Consider the following 24,905-nt stretch of genomic DNA (forward strand, 5'->3'; position numbering starts at 1 on the left):
CAGGTTTGTATATTCATGTTATCTGTGTAAATGTTAAATCCTGTTTTCAACCCTGATAAGCTCTTGGCCCTGGTGATACTTTCAGGCAATTAGCTCCCAAAGGTGCTTGTGTGAGAATGTTTTGTCTTTTATCAGTCATAAATTTGCAGCATGTCAATTTTCCTGTCTAGTATTGGGAGAGAAGGTGGACACATCTCTTTTAAGTTTTCCCTACGCTATATTAATTTTTCCATTTCTAAGTTTTTCAGTCCTATTTCTTCAGGAAACAGTTCAGCCCTTTTCAGTTTTAGGGAGGCAGAATTAGAAGTGTCTTTCTGCTGAAAGTAATGCTGAGTGAGTTTGTTCTTGGTATAATTGAACATTAGCTCTCAGGATTGCTACTTCCGCATTCTGATCTACAGCTTTTTTGATGTTATGTCTAATTTGATTTTAAAATAAGTGTTAATTTAACTATTTTGGGAAAGATGTTAAATGATTTTGACATATGGGAAATGTTTTCCACCAGCTAGGCTTCCTAAAATACATGTGAAAGAAATTATCTTGGAAAAACAATTCAGAGTGTAGAAGCAGACAAATAAATCAGAAGGAATTTTGGACGTATTTATACATTTAATGTATTTTAATTACACTGGCACTTTCATTTTTCGATAATTGCACCTTAATTGCATATATTTTTCTAAATTTAAAAGAAGTAGTTAAAATGGCATTGTACTACTAGATGAAATAATTTCAGGCAGTTACTGCAGCTGTTTTAAACAATCCATGTGTGGAATAATTTCATAGTCTTATTATATAAGGCATTTAAAAACTGCACTTGAGCAATTCTGCTGCAATCAACAACAATCCTACTATATACTATTTTAGTCATCAGAAAACAAAGCTGGAACCTGTGAACTAAAAAAGACTATTCCTTTTGCTTTCTGAAAGGCCTCTTGAGGCTCAGAAGTTTTGAAAATCATTCAGCTTAAGGGCCACCTTCTCAGTTTCTGGGACGGGTGTGATTTAACCACAGTTGACAACTAAGCTCCTTGCAGCCATTCATTCACATTTTCCTGATGGGATGGGAGAAACAATCAGAAGGGTAAAAGTGGGAAAACTCATGGGTTAAGAAAAAAACCAATCTAATAGGGAAAGCAAAAGCCATGCAGAGAAACAAATCAAAAGAAGGAATTAATTCACTGCTTCCCATGGGCAGACCGGTGTTTAGCCACATCCAGGAAATGAGAGGTCCATCACTCATAATGGTGACTTGGGAAGACAAGCACCATCTCTCTGGAAATCCCCTCCTTCCTTCTTTCCTAGTTTTATGTGCTGAGTGTGACACTCTGTGGTCTGGAGTATCACTTTGCTCAGTTGGGGTCAGCTGTCTCAGCTGTGTCTCCTCCCAGCTTACCATGCATCCCCTACTTCCTTGACAGCAGGGCAATGTGAGGAGCAGAAAAGGCCTTGGCTCTGTGCAAGCCCTGCTCAGCAATAACAAAAACATCCCTGTGTTTTCAGCACTGTTTTCAGCACAAATCCAAATCCAGCCCCTTACCAGCTACTAGGAAGAAAATTTTCTCTTTTTTTTCTTTTTTTTTTTTTTTTTTTTTTTTTTTTTAACTGAAACTGGCACAGAGACTAACTCAAGGAATTTTCCTTACAGATATGGCTCTTTGTCTTTATTGCTTTCTGATACATTTTCATATTGTGCCTGCCTGAGTATTAAGGCTGTGAACCCAACATTTATGGCAAATTTCTGTATGTGGCTGATGCTTTGGATTCTCTTATGAGAGATACCTTATGACACATTATTTCTTGAAAATATAGGACTTTATTTGAATATTACTCACATGTGTAATGTGTGTGTCATGGTTGACAGTGACCACAGTCAGTTTGTGGAACCTGAGATCACATTTCAGTTTAGAAGATTTCAGCCTTTGAATTGCTCATGATTGCAATTATCTAGCAGGCTGCTAACACTTCACCAATTAATATTGCAATTAATATCATTTTAGTGGCCAGGCACCACATTGAAGGAGAGGACTCATTTAATACAAGGCATTAAATATTCTACAATTATCTTTGAAAGATTTATTATTGAATCTAAAACTTCAGGCAATGTGAACAATGACAGATAATCTGAAAAAAGTTGAAATCAGCATATATGCCAGAAATCTGTTTTATGTCTATGGATTTCATTATACCTTAAATGTTTATGCTAAAGCTCTCAGTTAATTCCTCAGGAGTTCTGTTTAAAAGCAAGAAATTTCATTGTGGCTCTTCATGTTGGATTTTTTGCTTTTTTTGCTGCCATGCATTTTGCTTTTCATATTCCAGGGTGTGTTTAACAGTATGTAGGCTATTTCCTCTGGTCCTGCACATATTATTTATACAGGTTCAGTATTGGTGAACCAATAAACTGTTTATAGGACATTGCTAATGAGAAGCAATTATTTGTAATCTTAGATTTTGAGATGTTTATAGAGACATTGTAATAAAGTTTATGAAACTATTACATTTCTCACAAACCAGTGATATGCACCATTAGCAACTAGCACAAAGGAAAACAAACAAAAAAAAAAAGATACTTAGAGCTGGATGAAGTATGAAAACTAGAAAGTCAACAGAATAACATCCCTGATGTTCAATACATACAACAGTGAAATGAATTTGCCATCTTTGTTCTATTTCTGCCCATGTAAAACTGTCTCTTGGCTTTAATAATGGAAACAGATGGTAGGGCATAGAGCAAATGTTCCAAACACCTACATTATCAAATATAAGTTATCTATACATTCCCCTTTCCAAGCATAAACATAAAAAATTAATGTGCAGTTTACTCAAGCTTAATATATAATAAATAATAACAGCAATACCATTTAGAACTTTTATAGCATTTTCATCTGGAAGTCTCAAAGCAGCTTACACAAGGGGGATAGCAGAGTAGCTCTGGCATCAAAGAGCCTTTCAAACTCACACATCATCCATTTGAGGAGTGCAAAGAGCACAAAGTCTGAGTAATACGTTCCTCCCATAGGCAAAGTAGCTAAATCTTGCATTAGTGGTATCTTTTAGTTTATTTTAGCAGCAGTCTAAAAGAGGCAGAATTGCAGCACTAAAGCTATGAAGATATGTGAAGACCTAAAGCTTGGTATCCAAACTTCCTCCAAAAGGTAGAAAGTGAGTTCTAGGCCACTTAAGATCCATGCCACAATGCTTTGATATCAGTCACAGAGGTATCCCTACCCTTCACCGGGGAATGAGAATGGCACTAGGACTTAAATCTACCAGTTCTGACTCAATGCTGTAAAATAATCAGGCAAGGAGTAAGTCTACCAAATTGTCACAGATCTTTACAGATAAATTGCTGTTATGTAGACAGTCAAAGAAAGAAGAAAAAAGCTAAAAAATCAGCAAAATTTTAATGCAATGATAAGTCTTTACAAAAAACCTCCCCACACCAAAAAAAATATGATTCCAACTTTTTTTGGGAAGAGACAGTTTTGTTAAAAAAAAACAATCCTCAACTCTTCAATTCTCCTTTTTCTTCATCTTTTATTTCTTCATATATTTCGTCAGCCTTTTAGACTCATTTGAATCCAATTATTTAATTGGAAAGGGAGAATTTAAAGGGGAAAGGTAGGAGGAAAAGAAAGGAAATTCAAAATATTTCAGGCTAGTTTTTTTTTTTATATTATTTATCTAAAAAGTTATCTGAAAATCAAATTTTTTTCACTCTTCTAAGTAAAATTCTTCCGAAATAAAGTCATATAAGCCACACAGAGTACCTGCACAGTATATTGTTGTGGATGCCAGGGAAGACAAAAAGTAATTTGATATTTCTGACACAAATACTTTTGAACTTTGCATGCATGGTGTTTCTGCTCATGTAATTTAATGATCCATTTGATACCTAAGTAATTGTGTGATAACAGGAAACAGTCAGGAAAGATCACCTGCAATTTCCCTCTTGTTCCTTTAAAAAGAAAAAGCAGAAAAAAAGAGAAAAGGAGCTATATTCTAGCAACTTTCAGCATATTTTTCTATAATTTTCAGTTGATCTCTTTCTTGAAATATTGTTAGACAGACATCAGGTTAGATATCAGTGATTCTTTGATCTCCTACATTTAACTGGGGACACTAACAAGATCTTTCATGTTTAGAGGCCAGAAATGAGTAAAAAGCAATGTTTCATGTAAAGACTAACAAATTGTCTTCTCTTCTTTTCTTTCCCCCCCTCTTTTTCTTCTCTTTGTTGTCTTAAAACTGTCAACTTCTGTCTCAGAGATTTTAAAAAAAATGAGGCTAGTATGAAAAGCAGAGCTGTCATTCCTACAGTAGGGTGACTTGCCTGAACCTCTGCTGCTTTTCCTGATGAAAGCTGGGAGATGTGCTAGTCTGTCTGTGCACTGAACTCACCTCAACTAATGTAAAAGCAATACATTTCATTGTTATGGTAAAATGAAATTAACACCTATTTCACAATTCTACCTCCATAGAAAATGAAATGGATGTTAAGAAAATCTAGTGCTAGAAAGGCAAGGCTCTGTACACCAAAGATTTCCAAAGAGACAATGCAATGGAAAGGAAGGCTTTCCCTATGCTAATCACCTGTAGACAAGTCTGCACCTTAACATCCTTCTTTGTGTTTCACTTAAAAATGAAATCAGAAGAGGCCTTCTGTAAAAAAAAAAAAAAAAAAAAAAAAAAAAAAAAAAAAAAGGTATTTAACTTAAATTTCTGATAAAGTAAGATATTAACAAATCTTTTAGGGTTAGATTGTCTTGTATCCTTAAGATTTTTACTAATGCATAAGAAAAATTAAGGAACTAGTTCTTGTCTGTATTTAGATAATGCTGGTGAATCTCCAGGATGTTTTATACAGTGTTACATCCTAACACCAAGTGAGTAAAGGACATTATGTATGCAAAACTTAAATGAATAATCCTCAAGTGCAGCAGATGGAACATTGTCACACAACAGAGATAATGGTGAAACCTCCCCACCCCAGGATAAATGGTGTAGTTGCTTCTTGATTGTAGCCTTTTTCACTTGTACAACAATTCTCAATATTTTGAGAGAGATTTTAAAAAATCTCCAAAGTGAATGTCATATTTTTAAGGTGAGTGACTGACTGACTAGGTAAGTAGCAATATCTATTTCCATTTGAGCTCCAGATATTGCTGTGCAGTCATTTTGGCTGCACTGGATTGCTCTCCTAGCATTGAAGCACAAACTACAGAATTCATTTTTTGTGGTGGTGCTTAAATTCAATTCCAATTGGGTTTTTACTGCTCCAGTTTGGTTTTATAATTTGTGTTTTATAATTCTGTAATTTTTACTATTGTTTAAGATGGCCTCTCCTTCCCTCTCCTTCTCTCCTTCCCTCAGACTTTCCTTCCCCCCCCCCCCCAAACCTTCCCGCCAAAATCCTGGTTGTCCTGGTAACCCCATCCCATAATAGTTGTTTACCACTTTTCGGTTACCTGTCAATCTTTAAGTTATATAACTTCCCCACCCCCTCATCATGTATTCCTCCTCCTCAAGTTACCTGTTACTGGTTCAAAAGTTCTGCATCCCTCATTATACGTTGGCAAAGAGTTGTAATTGGTCCCACGCAATCCCACCCCTGAACCCACCTAATAAAAAGCCGTGCCATCTTGAGGCCAGCGTCTCTCTTCGGAGCGCTGCCTCGGGGACACGCATCCCCTTGTTGCACCTTCTGAGAGTCCCGCCTTTCTATTCTGCGCACCATCCGCACCTTGGTCGAGTTTGCCCACGCCTCTGGCAAAGTGGCCCCTGGATGTAGTGGCGGCAGGGCTGGCCGGAGCTGCACCCATTGGAAAAGCCGATCCACTGCAAGCTGGCTCCCAACGCGGGGCTGTCACGCGTGGGCGAACATCTGACAGCTCGACGGCGACGGCTCTGACGTGGCGCACGCGGTTTGAGAGCGTCGCGGTCAAATCCGGTCCGTCGGGACCTTTTACGGATTTTTCATTGTCGTCGCGCCTCCTAGTGGAAGCAGCCTTCAAGTGCGCTCCCGGGAGGGAGGAGAGGGTAGCTCCACAGCACCCAGTGGGGTCCTCTTCAGTGCGGATTTACCCCAGACCAAACCGCTGTACCCACGCAGGAACCTGGGACGGGTAAGCGTGTGAGCCCCATCGCCCTCACCCTACCCAAAAAGGGAAGATCCAGCCCAGGAGAGACTGTCCTGGGGGGATCGGCCGCGCGGCGCTCGGGGGGGGTTCGTTTTCCTCTCTCGGGTTTTTGTTTCGCGGTTCCTGTTTTTATTTCGTTTTGTTCGTTTGTATTTTGAGTTTTCGCGGCTCTGAGCTGGTGCCTGAGCCCAGCTATCGGGAAGCAGCTCGCTCGGGTATCGGGGGAAGCGACAGGGGCGCGCCGCGGCAGGTATCGGGAAGCCGCGAGATCGGGAGCAACACAGCAGAGCCCGTGGTGTAGTGGTTAGAGCTCTGCGCTTTCGCCGCGGCGACCTGGGTTCGAATCCCGCTCGGAGACGGCTCCGAGAGCGGGATCGCGGGACCGGAGCGGCGCCGTGCTCGTCTTTTTGCCGGCCCGGGCGCGGGAGACGCGAGTTCGATTCCCGGTCTGGACCGGGACCGCGGAAGGCGCGGCGAACTCGGCGGGTCCCGGCGCGGAGCCCCCCCGCTTTTTGTCTGCGCACGGGCACAGACGGGGTTTAAAGCGGGTTTTTTTGTTTTACGAGGCACCTTCGGGGCGGAGGCAGTGGGGGGGGCTGCCTGACCGGAGTTTTTTGTGCTGGAATTCGGTTTTTAGTTTATTTTGTGTTGCGGAACGGTTTGGAAGTGGAGAATGGGTGCCAGGCTCTCGGCAGAACAGAAAGACGTTTTTTGTTGTTTTGTTGGAGTTCTGAGTTTTAATAAGGTTAAGTTTTCTAAAGGAGAATTGAAGCGTTTTGTGCGCATGCTCTGTTTGCACTTTCCAAAAACGAACCCGGAAGTAGTGACGGAGCTCCGATATTGGGAGCCCGTGGTCTTAAAACTTACCAAATTGGCTGCCGCTGGAGACAAAAATGCAGCGAAATACCTGTTCTGGTCGCGGCAAATTCAAACTGCCGTGAAAAACATGAAAGGAGTGCAGAAAGAGCAGTCTCCCGGAGAAAGCTCTGTTTCCTCCTGTTCTTCCCGTTCTATATCCCGCTCCCCCTCACCCCGCCGTGGCATCCTCAGAGGTGCAGCGGGCGTACCCCAGCCCGCCAGCCCTGGCGCTCTCAGAATGCCCTCCCCCCGCCCGGGACAGACAGGGCAGTCTGCCCGGGACCTCCGACAGAGCACTGGCCACGCTCCCGAGGAATTTTCCCTTCCCCAAACCTCCCTAAACAAACCCCGAGTTCGGTTCAGTGTTAGTGGAGGTGAATGCACACAGAATGCCCGCGCGGAGCCAAACGGCGCCCGCGCGGAGGCCGCGGGAGGCGCCGGCGCGGAGCCGCTCGGCGCCCGCGCGGGAGGCGCGGGGGAAAAGCCGCTCGGCGCCCGCGCGGCAGGCGCGGAGCCGCGCGGCGACCGCGTGGCAGGCGTCCATGCGGAAAAACCGCATGGCGACCGCGTGGCACGGGCACGCGCCGCCCATGCGACAAACGCACGCGGCTTCCATGCGGAAGGAGACCCCGCCGCCCATGCGACAGGCGCATGCGGCTTCCATGCCGCAGGCGCATGCGGCGTCCATGCGGCAAACGCACGCGGTATCCATGAGGCAGGGGCACGCTCCGCCCATGCGGCAGGCGCATGCGGCGTCCACGCGGAAGGCGCGCGCTGCGCGCGCGTGGAATGCGCACGCGGTGCCCGCGCGGGAGAACCGCGTGGCAGCCATGCGGCGGAGGCGCTGGCACGCAGCGCTCGCGCGGCAGAGGCTCGGAATGGCGGCGGCCGCATGGCGCGGTCGTTCTCTTTGTCCGCCCTGCCCGCTAGCCCGCTGCCGGAGGCGCCGCTCGCCGCCGCCGCCATGGCCCCGCTCCCGTTCCCTTCCCCTTCCCAGTCCCCCAAGTTTTCCCCCCCAACCCTTTTCCGTCCCCTTCCACCCTTCCCCGAGGCTGTCACTGTTCTGAAACCCCTTCCTATGACCCCCCCACCTGCCGCTCCTCCCGAGTCTCCTCCCAAAACCACTCCTCCGAAGGCGTGCCTTTCCCAGACCCTGGAACGCCCCCCTCCCGTCGCAAGCCACTCCCCTTGGTGACGCCCAAGTCCCGCCCACTGCCTCCCGGTTCCCACGCCCCTTCTTTCGGTTCCCACGCTTGGGGCAAGGAGGGGGAGGGGTGGGATCCGGGAAGTGATGGTCCCCATGTCCCTTCTATCGCTCCAGTTACCTACAGGAGGGGTAGGGGAGGGCATGAGGAGGCAAAGTGGCAGCAGTTGTCCCAGAATGTTGTCAGGGAACTCATGAAGGCCCTCAAGGAGTACGGCCGCATGAGTCCGTACTTCCTTGGTTTGTTAGATGGCCAAGTTACCGGGAGTGAGGTTGTCCCACATGACATCAAGTACCTTTTCAGGTGCTTGCATTCCAGAACTGAGTATCAGCTCTGGTTTGCAACCTGGAAAAGGCACTTGCAGGACGCTCTCCCAGGATGGTCAAATGACCCTGACACGGCTGTGGACAATGAAGGGAACATGATAACGCTGGCACATGTGATGGGTGAGGGTGAATGGGCAATGCCCCAGAAACAAGCTGAAAGTCTCCCAAAGCCGTTGTTGAAGCAAATTGCTCGTGTTGCTGTCAAGGCGTTTTCCACCATGCGGCCTTCCGGCCCCATGGAATCGTATTCAGATGTTTTTCAGGGACCTCAGGAAAACTTCCTGCTGTTTGTGGAAAGGCTAACGGTAGCCATAGAGCAGCAGGAAGAGGACGAAGTGGCAAGGGAGAGGCTGGTCACGTTGCTGGCGTTCAGGCACGCCAACGAAGTCTGCAAACAGGCCATGCTCACCCTTCCACGGATTCCCAAGCCGACATTACAGGACTATGTCGAGGTGGTAACTGAGGTGGTCCCACTGATGACATCAGCAAAGCCAGAGAGGCCGGAACAGCGACGGAAAACCGTGAATGCAGCAACCACAGAGACCCCAACCATCTATCAAGACAACGCGGCCGTGGTACCAAAAGGGAGGCGTCCATCGGGAAATTCAGCTGACAAGGCTTGCGCCTTATGTGGCAAGCAAGGACACTGGTGGCAGGCTTGTCCCCTGAGACGGGAGTTTCAGGAATTTAAACAAGCCAAAGAGGGAGGAGGAGGAAATGGGAGGGGAGGACGCTCCCAACAAAAAAACGAATAAGGGAGCGCGGAGCCACCCAGTGCGATGACCCCAATCGGGTGGCCCAAGCCGGGGGAGGAGGAATGGGGAATGATGATTTGAGTTGTACCGGACATGACATTTTAACGGACTTGACTTTTTCTTCCCAGAGGCAGCAGAGGAGCCCTCTGAGAGGGAATTCACCGGACAAGACAAGAGACTCCCCTTTGAGGAGTCCTTCACCTGATGATCCTGACCCGAATGTGCCTGTTCCTTTCACAGGAAAGTCCTTGACAACAACAAGCGAAGGAGTGCCCTTTCATCTTCAGTTGTCTGATGCCCTGTGGATCCGTGATGATGAATGGCACCGTGTGGCGGTATCTAAAAATAGAGGTACCTGGCACAAAATTGGCACAACATATGTAGTCGTGGGGGATTGTAAACATACCCCGCCAGAGATTGAGATTGTTCCCCAAACCACTCCTGCGGATCCCGAGTGGTTTGAACTCTGGCTTCGCTGCACGACTCCACCCATTTATCTGTCAAAGGGACAGATAGTCGCCCAGGCAATACCATCACTCCCCGAGAGGGTGTGTCCCGAGGGCGACTGCAGGACCTGCCACCCCCAGATAAGCACAGTCGTGTACATTACACATGACAGACCTGAGGAGGTGTGCAAATTAAGGGTGGGCGGGGAGACCACCATCATTAAAGGTCTCCTTGACTCGGGGGCGGACGTAACAGTGATCCCGGAACACCTATGGCCGTCACGTTGGCCGTTGCAGACAGTGGTGGAGCAAGTTGAGGGTGTTGGAGGCCTTCAATTGGCAAAAAAATCAAAGCACATGGTGCAAATTAAGGGGTCCAATGGGCAATTGGCGAACATACAGCCCTTTGTTTTAAACTACAAAGCACCCCTGTGGGGGAGAGATGTCCTGGCCCAGTGGGGGGCAACAATTGAATTCCCTGACCCTCCACAAAATTTTCAGGCTGCGGTCACTGAACTGCGCCCCACCCAAAAACTGAATTGGAAGACGGATTCTCCAGTTTGGGTGGAGCAGTGGCCGCTTTCTAAGGAAAAGTTAAAGGCGCTGAATGAGCTCGTGGAAGAGCAACTCCGGAAGGGTCACATAGAGGAGACCACCTCTCCTTGGAACACCCCAGTGTTTGTAATACAGAAATCGGATAAGACCCGATGGAGGCTTCTCCAGGACCTCAGACAAATTAATGAGGTCATCGAGGACATGGGCTCTCTCCAACCAGGGATGCCTTCCCCAGCCATGTTGCCCCAAAATTACAATTTGGCCGTGATTGACATCAAAGACTGCTTTTTCCAAATTCCTCTGCACCCCAACGATGCTCCGCGGTTTGCGTTCTCGGTTCCTAACATCAACCGAGAGGCCCCGAGGAAGAGGTATCACTGGAGGGTTCTTCCCCAAGGAGTCAAAAATTCTCCTGCCATTTGCCAGTGGTACGTGTCTTCCTTGCTGACCCCCGTGCGTGCAGCTGCACACCAGGCCGTCATCTTTCATTATATGGACGACGTGCTCGTGTGCGCCCCCAACGACGACCTGTTGACGCATGCGCTTGACCTGACAGTGGCTGCACTGGTTGCTGCAGGGTTTGAGTTGCAGGAAGCAAAGATTCAAAAGATGCCACCTTGGAAATATCTTGGCCTCGAAATTAATAAGCGGACCATTGTTCCGCAAAAATTGGCGATCCAAACCAAAATTGAGACCTTAGCGGATGTGCACCAGCTGTGTGGGGCTTTGAACTGGGTGAGGCCTTGGCTGGGTCTCACTACCGAGGACCTAGCACCTCTTTTCAGTTTATTGAAAGGGGGAGAGGGGCTGAGTTCCCCTAGGTCACTCACCCCGGAGGCACAGAAAGCACTGGAAAAGGTTCAAGAGTTGATGTCCACCAGACAGGCAAATCGATGCCATGCTGATTTGCCTTTTCGATTTGTCATTCTAGGGAATCTGCCGCACCTCCATGGAATGATATTCCAATGGGACAACGGGGTGACCAGCATACCCCGGAAGGACCGAGGCGGGAGAGATCCTCTTCTTATTATAGAATGGGTCTTTCTCAGCCACCACAGGTCCAAGAGGATGACACGCCCACAGGAGTTGATGGCTGAACTCATCCGGAAAGCCAGAATCCGCATTAGGGAACTGGCTGGTTGCGACTTTGAGGTGATCCACGTACCAATTCGGTTGAATTCGGGCCAAATTTCAAAGGCAATGTTAGAGCACTTGCTTCAAGAGAACGAAGCACTTCAGTTTGCCCTGGACAGTTACACTGGACAAATTTCAATCCATCGGCCTGCCCACAAAATTTTTAATTCGGATGCTCAATTTAAATTAGATTTAAGGAGTGTTCAGAGCAAAAGACCGCTCGATGCCTTGACAGTTTTCACAGACGCGTCCGGAGGGTCTCACAAGTCAGTGGTGACTTGGAAAGATCCTCAGACTCAGCAGTGGGAGTCTGACGTTGCTGAGGTGGAAGGATCCCCTCAGATTGCTGAGTTGGCCGCAGTCGTCAGGGCCTTCGAAAGGTTCTCTGAACCATTTAATTTGGTAACTGATTCGAGCTATGTAGCAGGTGTAGTGTCCAGAGCGGAGAACTCAGTTCTCCAAGAAGTGACTAACATTGCTCTGTTTAAGTTGCTCTCGAAGCTAATAAGGCTGATCTCCCACCGAGAGCAACCGTTTTACGTGATGCACACCAGGTCGCACACGGATTTGCCAGGGTTCATAGCGGAGGGAAACAGGAGGGCTGATGCTCTTGCTGCCCCTGTCGCGAAGGCCCCGCTGCCTGACGTTTTCCAGCAGGCAAAGCTCAGCCACCAACTGTTCCATCAGAATGTGCCAGGTTTGGTCCGAGGGTTCAAACTAACCCGAGATCAGGCCAAGGCCATTGTGGCGACGTGTCCCAGCTGCCAGCGACATGCAGTCCCAACCCTGCATGCCGGGGTAAACCCCCGAGGGCTGAGCAGCAACGAGGTATGGCAGATGGACGTTACTCATGTCCCTCAGTTTGGGAGGCTGAAGTACGTCCATGTGTCTGTGGACACCTTTTCTGGAGCAGTCTATGCATCCGCCCACACAGGGGAGAAAGCAGGGGATGTCATTAAACATCTCCTCCAAGCCTTCTCTTTCCTAGGCATCCCTAAGGTCATCAAATCGGACAACGGGCCAAGCTATGTTTCCAAGGAGTTCCGCAGCTTCCTCCAGCAATGGGGAGTAGAACACAAGACTGGCATCCCCTATTCCCCGACAGGCCAAGCAATTGTGGAGAGGACGCACCAAAACATCAAAAGAGTCCTCAATCAACAGGGACAAATTCTGAAATTGGAGTCACCCCAAATTCGATTAGCCAGGGCCTTATACACAATTAATTTTCTAAATTGTTCATTCGAACTTATGAATCCCCCAATAATTAGGCACTTTGGAGGGAACCCAAATTTGAAATTAGAATCCAAGCCGCCAGTTCTCGTCAAGGACCCGGAGACCATGAGAATGGAAGGTCCACACGGTTTAATCACTTGGGGTCGCGGGTACGCCTGCGTATCGACACCCACCGGACTTAAATGGGTGCCGGCCAAGTGGGTGAAACCTTACATTCCCAGGGCCTCCAAAGGATCGGATCATCAAGTGAAAAATGTCACTTGGCGAAGAAAAAGGAAGCCCGTTGGTCCGGAGGAAGAGAGGTCCGCTCCTTCCTTCCCCATTCCTCACTGGCTTTTTGTTGATTAATTTATTTTGTTATATTTTAAGTTACTCCTAAGTTTTTGTTACTCATCATTGGAATTGCATTTGGCATCATCCGACGAGTCACCCAAAAGACCATCACTGCAGCCACCTCGTCACTCAGCGTGAACGACGTCTGGGCCAGTGTTCCTCCCGTCGAGGAGATCGAGATGCAGCAGCTCCCGTCATGGGAAGATGAGGAATACCCTGACCCAGAGGACTTCTTCACCGGAGACTGATGACGAGAGGTGGCTCACAGAACAGAACATCTATCCCCCAAGCAGACACTACCAAAAGCCATCACAAAAAAAATAAAAAAGGGGGAGATGTGGTGGTGCTTAAATTCAATTCCAATTGGGTTTTTACTGCTCCAGTTTGGTTTTATAATTTGTGTTTTATAATTCTGTAATTTTTACTATTGTTTAAGATGGCCTCTCCTTCCCTCTCCTTCTCTCCTTCCCTCAGACTTTCCTTCCCCCCCCCCCCCAAACCTTCCCGCCAAAATCCTGGTTGTCCTGGTAACCCCATCCCATAATAGTTGTTTACCACTTTTCGGTTACCTGTCAATCTTTAAGTTATATAACTTCCCCACCCCCTCATCATGTATTCCTCCTCCTCAAGTTACCTGTTACTGGTTCAAAAGTTCTGCATCCCTCATTATACGTTGGCAAAGAGTTGTAATTGGTCCCACGCAATCCCACCCCTGAACCCACCTAATAAAAAGCCGTGCCATCTCGAGGCCAGCGTCTCTCTTCGGAGCGCTGCCTCGGGGACACGCATCCCCTTGTTGCACCTTCTGAGAGTCCCGCCTTTCTATTCTGCGCACCATCCGCACCTTGGTCGAGTTTGCCCACGCCTCTGGCAAAGTGGCCCCTGGATGTAGTGGCGGCAGGGCTGGCCGGAGCTGCACCCATTGGAAAAGCCGATCCACTGCAATTTTTCAGAGCAGCTTTTTCAAGCAAGGAACAACAGAAAAAGTTTCTGTAATCTCCTCCTTTGTTATGAACTATAGTTGAACAAGCAAGATGACCACATTCTGTTTGAACAGAATTTAACTACTGAAGCTGAGTGGCGTTGATTAAGCAATTGTTCCTGCTAAAGGAAAAAAGCTTCAGTGGTTAAGGGGGTTTTTTGAAACTGACCTTTTTTATCATCAGATCTGATTGATGGCTTTTCTTTTCAACTTACCTATTGCTAATAGGCTTCTTTGTGTCTGTCTATTCAGAAAGATTACATCTTTAAAACAGGTTAATTTAGAAGGTCACCTTATCAAATATTTCACTATTGACTAAAATTTGTAGTCAGCCAATTATGCTTCATTTATGTGGCTGTCTACCTGCTGTCCTGTCATTGCCCACAAACTTTTTTTTCTGAAAATGTTCACTTGCAAATTCAGTTTCTAGTAAGAAAACAGACAAACCATCGCATATAGCTATTCTATCTAGCATCAATGAAGTCAACTAGAAAAACTATCACTGACTTCAAAACAGACATGGATTAGTTCCAAAAGGATTTCTTTTAACTGGCTGAAGATTCCCTGGCCTTTCGATTTCACTTCAGGCAGAATGAATGCTAAATCTAAATGACTAAAAAAAAAAAAAAAAAAAATTGTAATTGTTTGTTTGTTTGTTTGTTTGTTTGTTTCGTGGCTGGATGGAGCCCACTGTATGAATAGGAAAATGAGCTATTTCATGTTACCATGCCCACACTGTAAGCTTTCTCTCTAACATAAGGGATTCACGTGCACTAGATTGTCAAGAGTGAAAATTGTCTTCCATTTCAGACTTAAAATTTAGAGAAGCCATTGGGAAATATAATAACCTGTTCAGTTGCTCTTTCTAAGGTTGGAAACCAGACCTGGGAATGCTGAGATAAAAAAGAAGCATGGCTGTTACATTATTGGCATGCAAAGATCATAATCTTGTATGATGACCTTGTAATGACAAACCAGTGGTTTGTCATTATTTAGGACAAACATAGGAGAAAGAAAAATATTTTGTGAGTGTATTGTAAATGAAAGAGTTGACCATGATGGATGAAAGACAAAGAAATCTTAATTTATATTTGTTTAAAATTTTTGGTAGATACAATTTCTTAGAGGAGGAAGGAGATTGCTGTCTGGTTTCCTGCATATCACAGTACACAGAACCTTCTTGCACTTCATCTCAGTTTCTCTGTAGCAAGATAATAACGCTGTTTCGACAGTGGATTTACAGGCAAAAGGTGAGATAGAATCAGATGTAATTCACCCATTGCTGAGGCAAACTTGGAAATTCTTCCCCTGCACTGGGCACTGGTGAGGCCACACCTGGAGTGCTGTGTTCAGTTCTGGGCCCTCAGTTTAGGGAGGACCTTGTGATGCTTGAGCATGTCCAGAGGAGGCTACGAGGCTGGTGAGGGGCTTGGAACACAAACCCTGAGGGGGATGGGGTTTTTTAGCCTGGAGAAAAAAAGACTCAAAAGTGACCTTATCACTCTCTACAACTTCCTGAAATGTGTCTGTAGTCAGGTGGGGGCTGGTCTCTTCTCCCAGGCAGAACCGGACAGAACGAGAGGACACAGTCTTAAGTTGGACTGAGGGAAATATAGATTGGATATTAGGAAAAAGTTTTTTATGGAAAGAGTGATAAAGCACTGGGATAGTTTGCCCAGAGAGGTGGCGAATTCACCATCTTTGGACGTGTTTAAAAAAAGATTGTATGTGGCACTTGGTGCCATGGTTTAGTTGAGGAGTTAGGGCTGAGTTGGACTCAATGATCTTGAAGGTCCATTCCAACCTAGTGATTCTGTGATTCTGTAATAAAACTGTCTGAGAACGCATTGCAACACTGCATAACAAATTAGCATGAGGTGTGAAGTAATGTAGGACTTCATCTGCAATCTAAATATGCAAATTTAATCACCTGAGATTAATTTTTTTCTGTGTTTGATTACAGAACTGAAAACCAATTTCTTTGAATAACTTCTTGGAGAAACTTTCAAAACTCTAGAAGCAATTCATCAGGCTTTAGGGAATACAGTCCAGCTTGTTCAATCATAGAAGAAGGCACACATGCCAGAAATATTCCCCCTCATATACACTATCTACATTCTTCCTAAAGCACACATGGTTTATCACCTTAAATGAAATAAGAATATTCAATGTATTTTTATGCTCTCAAATTAAGAATGAAAGCTATAGAAAGAAATTAAATTACAATATTAAATTTCCTTATTTCCTATGAGTTTCTCATTGTTGAGAAGATTAAGTTATGATGATGATGCAACCAAATAAAATTTGGGGAAAAAAAGCAAGCACAATCTCTTTAAACAAATCCTTCTTGGCTAATAAAGATATCTGCTGCAAATTTCCTATAGATTTTATTGTAGGTACAAAATTTGGAAAGTTGTCAATATCATTAGGTCTTATAGCCAGTTCAAGGAAAGACTGAAAACTGCAAAGCCTCACCTGCCAGCCCCCTCAGTTGACATTTTAACAGAAGTCTCCTAGTTTTAACAGTGTCTGTTTGTCTAGACCATTCTTCTAAAAAGAGGACATACAAAATAAATCAACATGGCTGAAAAATTATTCTTACTTGTCTATACTGTACTGCCTCACAAAAGTAGTTGTCAAAATATTTTTACATACTTTCATGAGAAAGGACTTTCATTTTAAAATGGTTTGTGTCATTTATTAGTTCCTAATACCACTGCTATGGTCAAGCTCTTAATTACTTCTGGAGGAAAACCAAATAATTCTAAATTAATTAATCAAAAATTTGCTGTTGACCACGTTTCTCATTTTAACATTAATAAATAAAAAGAAAGAGGCAAATTCAGCTATCAAAATTAATAAAAAATACATCTTTTATAAAGAGTTTGCTTATGCCTCTAAACAGCAATGGAAAAATGGATTTGAAAAATCCAAATTTTCTATAAGATTGAGATTATTAAAAAAAAAATCCCATTTTTTCCTTCTGGAGCAATATAACTATTACGTAGTTTACAGGATGAATTTAAAAGCACTTTTCTCAATTGCTACCTTCATGACACAATTTGTAATTACGGGTATAGGTTATAAAATTTTAACTGTTGTTAGTGACTGCTCCCAAGGAATGCTATCCAACAATTTAAACAATTTAGATGGCAGAGAAAGTGTATAAATGAAAAGAAGTATATTATAGCATTTTGTCACAGAAATTGGACAGAGAGAAAAAACTATAACTGGACACACCAGTAACTGAAGAGAGTTTAATAAGAGAGGTAATTGAGAGTAAATTAGAGATTGCATGAAAAATTCTTTTTCTATTCCCACTGTTTAAATTAATAAATAAATAGATAAATAGATGAATATACACCAAACCCTAAAATAATAAAATAATTTTCTCTGAACACTTATAGAATAAAATATTTTCATAGGAGTTCTTTCTCCTTCAAAGAAACATGACTGAAAAAATTACTCCATTTAGTGAGTTTTCTCAGGCTGACACTAATTAACTAATTAACTGACACTATTTCACTAATATTTGAGTTATAAAGAGAGCTCTAAATAACTTTACACAATGATTCAAGTAAAGTTCCATTGTATCTCATTTTAGATGTTACAGGTTTTGTTGATGACACTGCTTCATTTCTTAATCTCAAAAGAAGACTTTATATAACCTGAAAAATAGTGCTGGGGAAAAAACCCAACCCTACATCACCTGATGAGCCAGCCTGTTGTTCTAAGTTTGAAAAAACAAATACCTTTTGCATAAGTTTTGAATTTACTTTCATAGACTGTGAACAAAAAGAGAATTTCTATTTCTGCTTCTGTTTAGTTTATATTAATGTTTTTTCTTCCACTACTTAGTGGATTTATATTCTATTGCAAAGGTAGATGTAATAATAAAAAAGAAAACACTACAAAAAAATCTGAAGCCAAGCAGGCCAGTCCGGTCATGCAGCCAGTCTGATCCAGCAGGAAAGCTCTTATGCTTATGCTTCAGGGAATCAGAACTCCATGTGTGGTCAGGCTTTTGAGTTCTCACATTAAATAACACCTATTATTACATCAGAAATCCTTTCTGGGATATGGTTGGTCAGTTTTTTGCATATGTAGTTTACATCATGTTCTCTTACATGGTTCTGAAGTGTTAAACATGATAAAAGACTCACTTTTTGGTGTCAGAATCCAGATGTAATTACTGGAAATAAGCTTGTATTTTTGAGCATTTTTGGTGTAAAACCTAATAAATAAAAAAACTTTTTTTTTTTAATTTTTTTTTTAGTCCCTCTGACCAGTGTGCTGATGCAGTGTGTTTAATGCAGAAAACAGAAATCCCTGAATATATTAAGTACAAAGAATGAGCCTGCAAGCCATCTCAAAGGCTGTATCTTGATGACCTTTTACAAGACTCTAAGAAAGAAAATTCCTTATCAGCTGTTACTTGATTGGTGATTTATGTCTCAAACAGCAGGTCATGACACAGTCATTATTCTAGATACTTTACAGGTAGAGTAGTTTTAGTTATCATTGCTAATATGTACATAAATACATATGTAACCATACATTTACATACTCCTTCCTACTGCAAATACATTGATACAGTGATAGCTGGCTACAAAGAGAAGATTCAGAGCCATTAAAATTTATGTCTTTTTTAAAGAACTTCCTGAAATTTGGGACAAATATGGATAAGCAATCTTTTCTCTCTGTTTCTTCCTCATGTCTACAACACACACCAGCTGGCCAAGGACTGAGCTCTCAGTCAGGATGGTTAATAAAGATCTGAATTTAAGTCACTCAGACCTTATTACACTAATTGATACCAATAATTTAGGGTGCTTCACCTTTTTACCAGAAAGACTCTTAAGGAGAGGGTCTTTGATAAAAGTTCATCAATAAAAACACTTGAACTTCTCACTCATATTGTGCTAATCTTTCATATTTGGTGTAGTGTGGGCACATCTACAGGAAGAAATTTGAAAATTACCAACCACATGCATACATTAAAATTTGGACCTAATGTACCGCGTGAATGTGGTCCCAACAGAAAGCTGATATGGCTTGGCAACAGCTAAGAAGAAGATCTAGCTGGATGCCATTCTGAAAGATAAGCAGTGATTAAACCAGAAGTTATGGGTTTCATGAAGAAAGCAGTGTGGCATATCACGGTTTGAACTATACAGAAGAGCTTAGTAAATTGTCTGATTTTATTGTATGATGGATTGTATTACATGATTGTATGAATTAAAAGGTATTGCTCAAATATCTCTGGACTAGAAAAGTCTGTTAGAATAATAATGCAAGTTGCTTATTTACCTGGAGCAAAAGTATCACAAAGCTTATTTATACATTTGATTTGGTGCTATTACCATCTTTATGAGCTCAGGTTTAAAAAGTAACAACATTTAGAATTTTGTCATAGTGACATTTACTACACACGTTCTCTTCTCTTGGTTGTCACACCTGGACTGCATTAGTATGCATCCATTAGCAGATGCATTCAGCATCTGCTGAATCTTTGGCATGTTTAATAGCTGCATGACACATGAACTAAAGACCTCACACCAATGTTTCTTACTGCCTTGCTCCGCTTGGTTGGCAGTTTTTCTGTTGGGTTAAGTCTTAGTCTGTTTCTGCTTCTGGTGAGTGTAATTGTTTATTGCATTATATTAAATTCACTGTGGATGGCTGAGTAGCAAATGGACAAGCTATAAGCTGGAACCATAGGATTGTTGTCAACACTGCAGTAAGCTAGTGCTTTATCATCAGAAACCAAAGAGTGCTTAAATGATACTGACTGTAGTTATAGTCATAATTTATTGGCCTCAAATGACTACTTACTGTATGGTGCCTTGCCTTTCCTTCTCTGAATTTGTTTTGCTGTAGTTAGCATTAAAAAATCTCAGTTCTCTTGGACAAAATCTTTATCTCTATAATGTAAGAGAAGGCAGGAAAGGATATGCAGCAGAGAGGTGGGGAGGCCAATACGTTGCGACATTGTGGAGTTTTATGTAAGGCCTATGGAAAAAAACTCCCACCTCCCTCATCAATGCTGAAAGATTATGCCCATCTTTCCTGACATCTCTTCCCTCTTAATGTTTTTCTAAAAGGTTTTATTTAAACAAGCCATTTTATTGCATCTGCATTTCAGTTCTACACTTTGAAAGGAGCTACATGATTTTCCTAAGCATTCCTAAAATTGGTCAAGAATTCATTATTTTGACTAAGATCACACTGTTTTAATTTCATGCAGGTTTTCTTTCTCCATTTCTTTTGGTCAGTGAAAACCCACTAAATTTTAGTTTTAAATTTTTCTTTCCCTAGAAAGATAATTCCTTCTTAAGAAATAAAATCCTTCCCCAAAATTATTATATTTTCTCAATACTTAACTGCTTTGGGCTCAAGTTAATGTCTATGGATTAAATAAGCAGCAAGATCCTTTGTTATGCACTATGAACATGATATCAACTACACGGGTCTGCCTCCAAAAACATTAGCTTCTAAAAGTAAAGGTGGGATAATGTTGTCACAAACATGTTCTGTTTCTGCTAAATTGTTTTCAGTTGCTTTGCCTTGCTCTGCTCTTGACAACCAAAATATTGCATTGATGACCCTCTCCAAATGTCAGCTATACAGTGATATAATGAGTGGGATCTAGGAACATCTTGGTATTTCACCTGTCATCATCATCTTCTCAGCCTTTCAAGAGAAGAAAGACACCATAACAAAAAGGTGACAAAGCCCACCTCCATTTAAATAAATGCAACTTGGAGTTTAGAACAAAAAAAGCTTGGGTTTTAGTGCCCATTAAAGAAGGTCTGGATAGCTTGTTCAGGCTTGTTAATGATTTAGTTCTTATTAATTCTTTATTCTTAAATTGTCTGACCATATTTGCCATGGAGCAGGCTGTTGATAGGCATGTTTACTCCATGGATTCCCAGAGAGCTTTTCTGGAGTAAATTATCCCATTCCTTCCGAGAGGATCCCCACCATTCTTTGTGTCACAGCTGAACCGAGACCAATATCCACAAGTCATACTGTATGAGGAGCTTTATGGGCATCTGTCCTCAGGCACCCAGTGAGGAAAACTAGGCTTAATTCACCCACATATCTGGGTCTAGCCTATCACCTGCCTTGGCTCTCCTCTTAGCTTATCATGTCATGTGAGCAAAATAATCATGTCACTCTCAGTTTTACTAGTTGCTCATATCTACTCATATTTTGTTAGTGCATTTTTCAGCACAGGAAATCACCTCTTTTGGCCCTTTTTCCTTCCACTGACCCTCACTGTCCCTTGCTGTCAACAGCTGTCAAAGAGAAAGGGAAAGAGAAAAATGTTTTTGGCTTGCTATAGTTCTCTAAATAACGGTACTTAATTGATTCTTCTACAGTTGTTTCCATTCCCACACTTACAGTGTACACTGTACAGTTTCAGCTACTGCAGCTATTGTTTAACTTTAGACTAGAGGTAACCACAGCTTAGTTGGTCCCATAATTAAATGCTGTTATGTTCTCTTCATCAGGGACTGCCTATCATATTTTTTTTTTTGGTAATTCTTTCCTGGAATTAGTTAATTAGTTTTTGAGTTTCCAGTTTCCTGGGGAGGGGAATCAAGACACTTTGCAATTTCACACAACATCATATTTTCCAGGGTGTCCAGATACATTACATACATATATTCCATATGCATCTCTGAAAATCAATTTGATAGATGTTTCCATTTACCAGAAATTTTGGAGGGATTACTGTATGTAAAGAAAAATAGTGCTTGAATATGCCTGGAGGCTGAAAGATCAAGCTCTTAGTTTTAATATTCTATTTTGCATACTGAGAATAAATCACATGCTTGATCAATTACGCCATTTTTCAAGATTTCTATGGAAATAGCATGCTTAAAGTTTTGCATGAGATTTTTACCTTGCACAATCAGTAGCAGTATTCCATTAGTGGTGGGCAGGAAGAGATTCTAGCCATACCTACAGCCTTTAAGGCTTTCTGTCAGATGACTTCTACTATTCTTCTCAACTCTATAGCAGAATTCTGTCAGAAGGATGTTAAAGTAGTGTACTAAGAATCTAAGAATGGTCCCTAGCAGTGTCACAGATTTAGTGTGTGAGACGAGAAAGGGCATATAAATTTTACCTTTTTGGGGTTTTTTGTCCTCAAATATAAAGTCTCAACTGATTCTAATACTTGATGCTTATGTGACACCATTGTTCCTTTAGATTTTGCATTCCCTGGAACAGAACTTGCTTGTTGCTATGCGGAATTAGTTGAGTGTTTTTTTAGTATCAATAAATATTGAAATCCCACTGGCTTTTTCAAGAATCAAAAGAAAGTTTATATTTTTTTGTTTAGCTAATTCTTTAGAATTAGACCTGAGAAAAAAAATCTGTTTCTCTACCGTCCAAAATGTTCCAAGAAGAGCAAAATTAACACTTCTACAGCTGCAGCCAGTATTTTATAAAGGATTACAGGAAATGACACACAACTGATTACTGCAAAAATATTAAATATCTATTTAAAAAAACTTTTTTTTGTCACTTGCTCCCAAGCAAGGACAGTGTTCTAAGAGCTTAAAAACTGGCTAGTTGAGAGCCTTATGTTCTGTTACTGTGGCTGTTGCACTTTAAATGAACCAATTAGACTAAGGATTTAAACTTAAATTTTTGAAGTTCCAACCAAAGACAAATTAAAACTATTGCATTTTCTCAGTCAAATACGTCTACAGTGATTGATTCTTTATTTGTATCAGTATGTTTCTTTTAAAAAAAATTTTTTAGATGAATATTCAGTCTTTGGGGAAAAAAATATGAGCAAAAAAAAAAAAAAAAAAGCATGTCATACTATAAAGAATATTAATGAACTACATTTGTTTAAAATAACTTAAAGAGCATTGCTGTCCAACTAATATAAATTTGTGTGCAAAAAACCCAGTAACGTTCTGGGCTTTATGACAATAAACCTCATATATGAGAAACTCTCATGGTTCTCATGATAACATTTTAATTTGGATAATCAGATGAACTTGAAAAATCATAGATCTTTTTAGAAGGACAAAAGGTTGAAACAGCTACCAAAGACAGGATGGCATTATTCTTTAATGTAATTAAAGACAAAGAGATAAAGTGCAGAGTTTCTCATCTTCTGCAAAAATTGTCAAGACTATATCATATTTGAAGAAATACGAAGTTAAAGTAATTGTCAAGGTAGTTTCAGTATAAATGAAGAAGACATGAGTACTCCCACTTCTAAGACTTGATTAATTTTGTTCTTCAGACTTCCTTATCCAGTTGGTTGCCTGACAGCTTGCCTACTAAAGCTTCTCTTAAAAGTCTTGCAGTTTTATAGAATGTGGACTATGTTATCTGTTCATCTCCATCTTGAAAACTGTAGGGGATATAACATATGAAGGCATTGCAAGGGCATTCACAGAGGGGGTAAGGTTGGAAGGGATCTTAGCGGATCACAGCTGGTGGAAATCCATCCATTTGAAAGCCAAAGCATGCCTGATTACTCCTAATTGGTTTTTCATCTTTCAGTGACCTTAACTAGGCAAACATGCCTAATAAGTTCAGCATGGAACAGGGCTTACTACGGGCAAGACAGCAAAAAAGGAAAGCATTCCTGCCTCACCAGCTGTTTCCTGCCTCCTGAGCTAGCCAAGATAAATCTTAAATTTTACATATACAATTTCTGGTGAGAATAGCTTTTAATTTTCTGCGTATTTTCAGCATCTGTCCAACATATACAGATTTTTTTGGAGTCTAGGAGACTGACAAGGAAAATAGCATCAAGAAAATTTGTGCCAGCCTTTTCTTGCAGCAGTTCTAGAACTCAAGCCCAGGATATATATTCTGGTGTGTTCTGCTTGGAGGCTGGTGATTACATGTCCAAGATGAAAAGCTCCTCTGCATTATGAACCTTTTAGTTACAAATGAGCGTTTCTTGACGCGTATTAAACTTGACACATCAACTCCTGGATGAATTGCTTACAAAGGAAGCTGCTTAAGACTATTAAGATACATACAGTGAAATCCTAGGTGCTAAGTAGAGTTAACATTTTTCCAAAGTGTATTTCTTTTTAAAGTGTCTGGTTTAGCTTAAGTTTCTCTCTTTAATCATGCATAGTGCCCCAGGCTGCCAAAAAGGCAGCCATCAGCATTGCTTAGTGAAGGCAGCTTAGTGCTGTCAGCCATCTTATCTTCCCTGCTGCATGGGCGATAGCTTTTATCTGCGAGTATAAACATTAAAATGGAACTGTAATCCCACCTTAGTCCTACAGAACATTTCCAGCTGTTCCTCAGATATGGAGAAACTCCTCCCGTTACACAAAGGAATGTGTGTCTCTGTTCTTCTTTGTATGTTTGAACCGTAAAAATCATGATGAGCAGGAATTAGGACAAAGAAATTCTACTATGGGATTTTTTTTGAAAAGCTAGCTATGCCAAGGAGACAGTTTTGTAGGACAATCTCAATCTAACATACAGAATGCAATTTTAAATATTTAAGTATACTTATAATATGACACCATGGCCACAAGTTTTAAAACTTCATTGTTTTTAATGGACCATTATTTTTTTTTTTTTCTTTCAGGGCTTTTTCTGTACAGCATCTCAGACCATCAGTTTAATTATGGAACTAAAATATAGAAAAGGAACTAGCATATGATATCCTAAACATAAGATTGTTTCAGCATTATTTATGAAACAGAAAGAAAACAAATTTAATCAATACCTTAAAATAATTTTACTATTTCTGCCTGGGAACTGAAAGTTCTTTCCGTCTCTGTCATCAGTTGAATGCAATAACATTTTCCAAAGCATGCTAAGTACGCAAATCTAGAAAATAACACTTTTCTAAAACTGGTAAAAACATGCAGGACTGCTTAGAGTTATATTGTCTCATCATTCCTTTAATATATTATTCTGTCCTCTCGTCAC

The sequence above is a fragment of the Zosterops lateralis genome, assembly GCF_965231275.1.
Source record: "Zosterops lateralis genome assembly, chromosome: 1".
NCBI lineage: Eukaryota > Metazoa > Chordata > Aves > Passeriformes > Zosteropidae > Zosterops > Zosterops lateralis.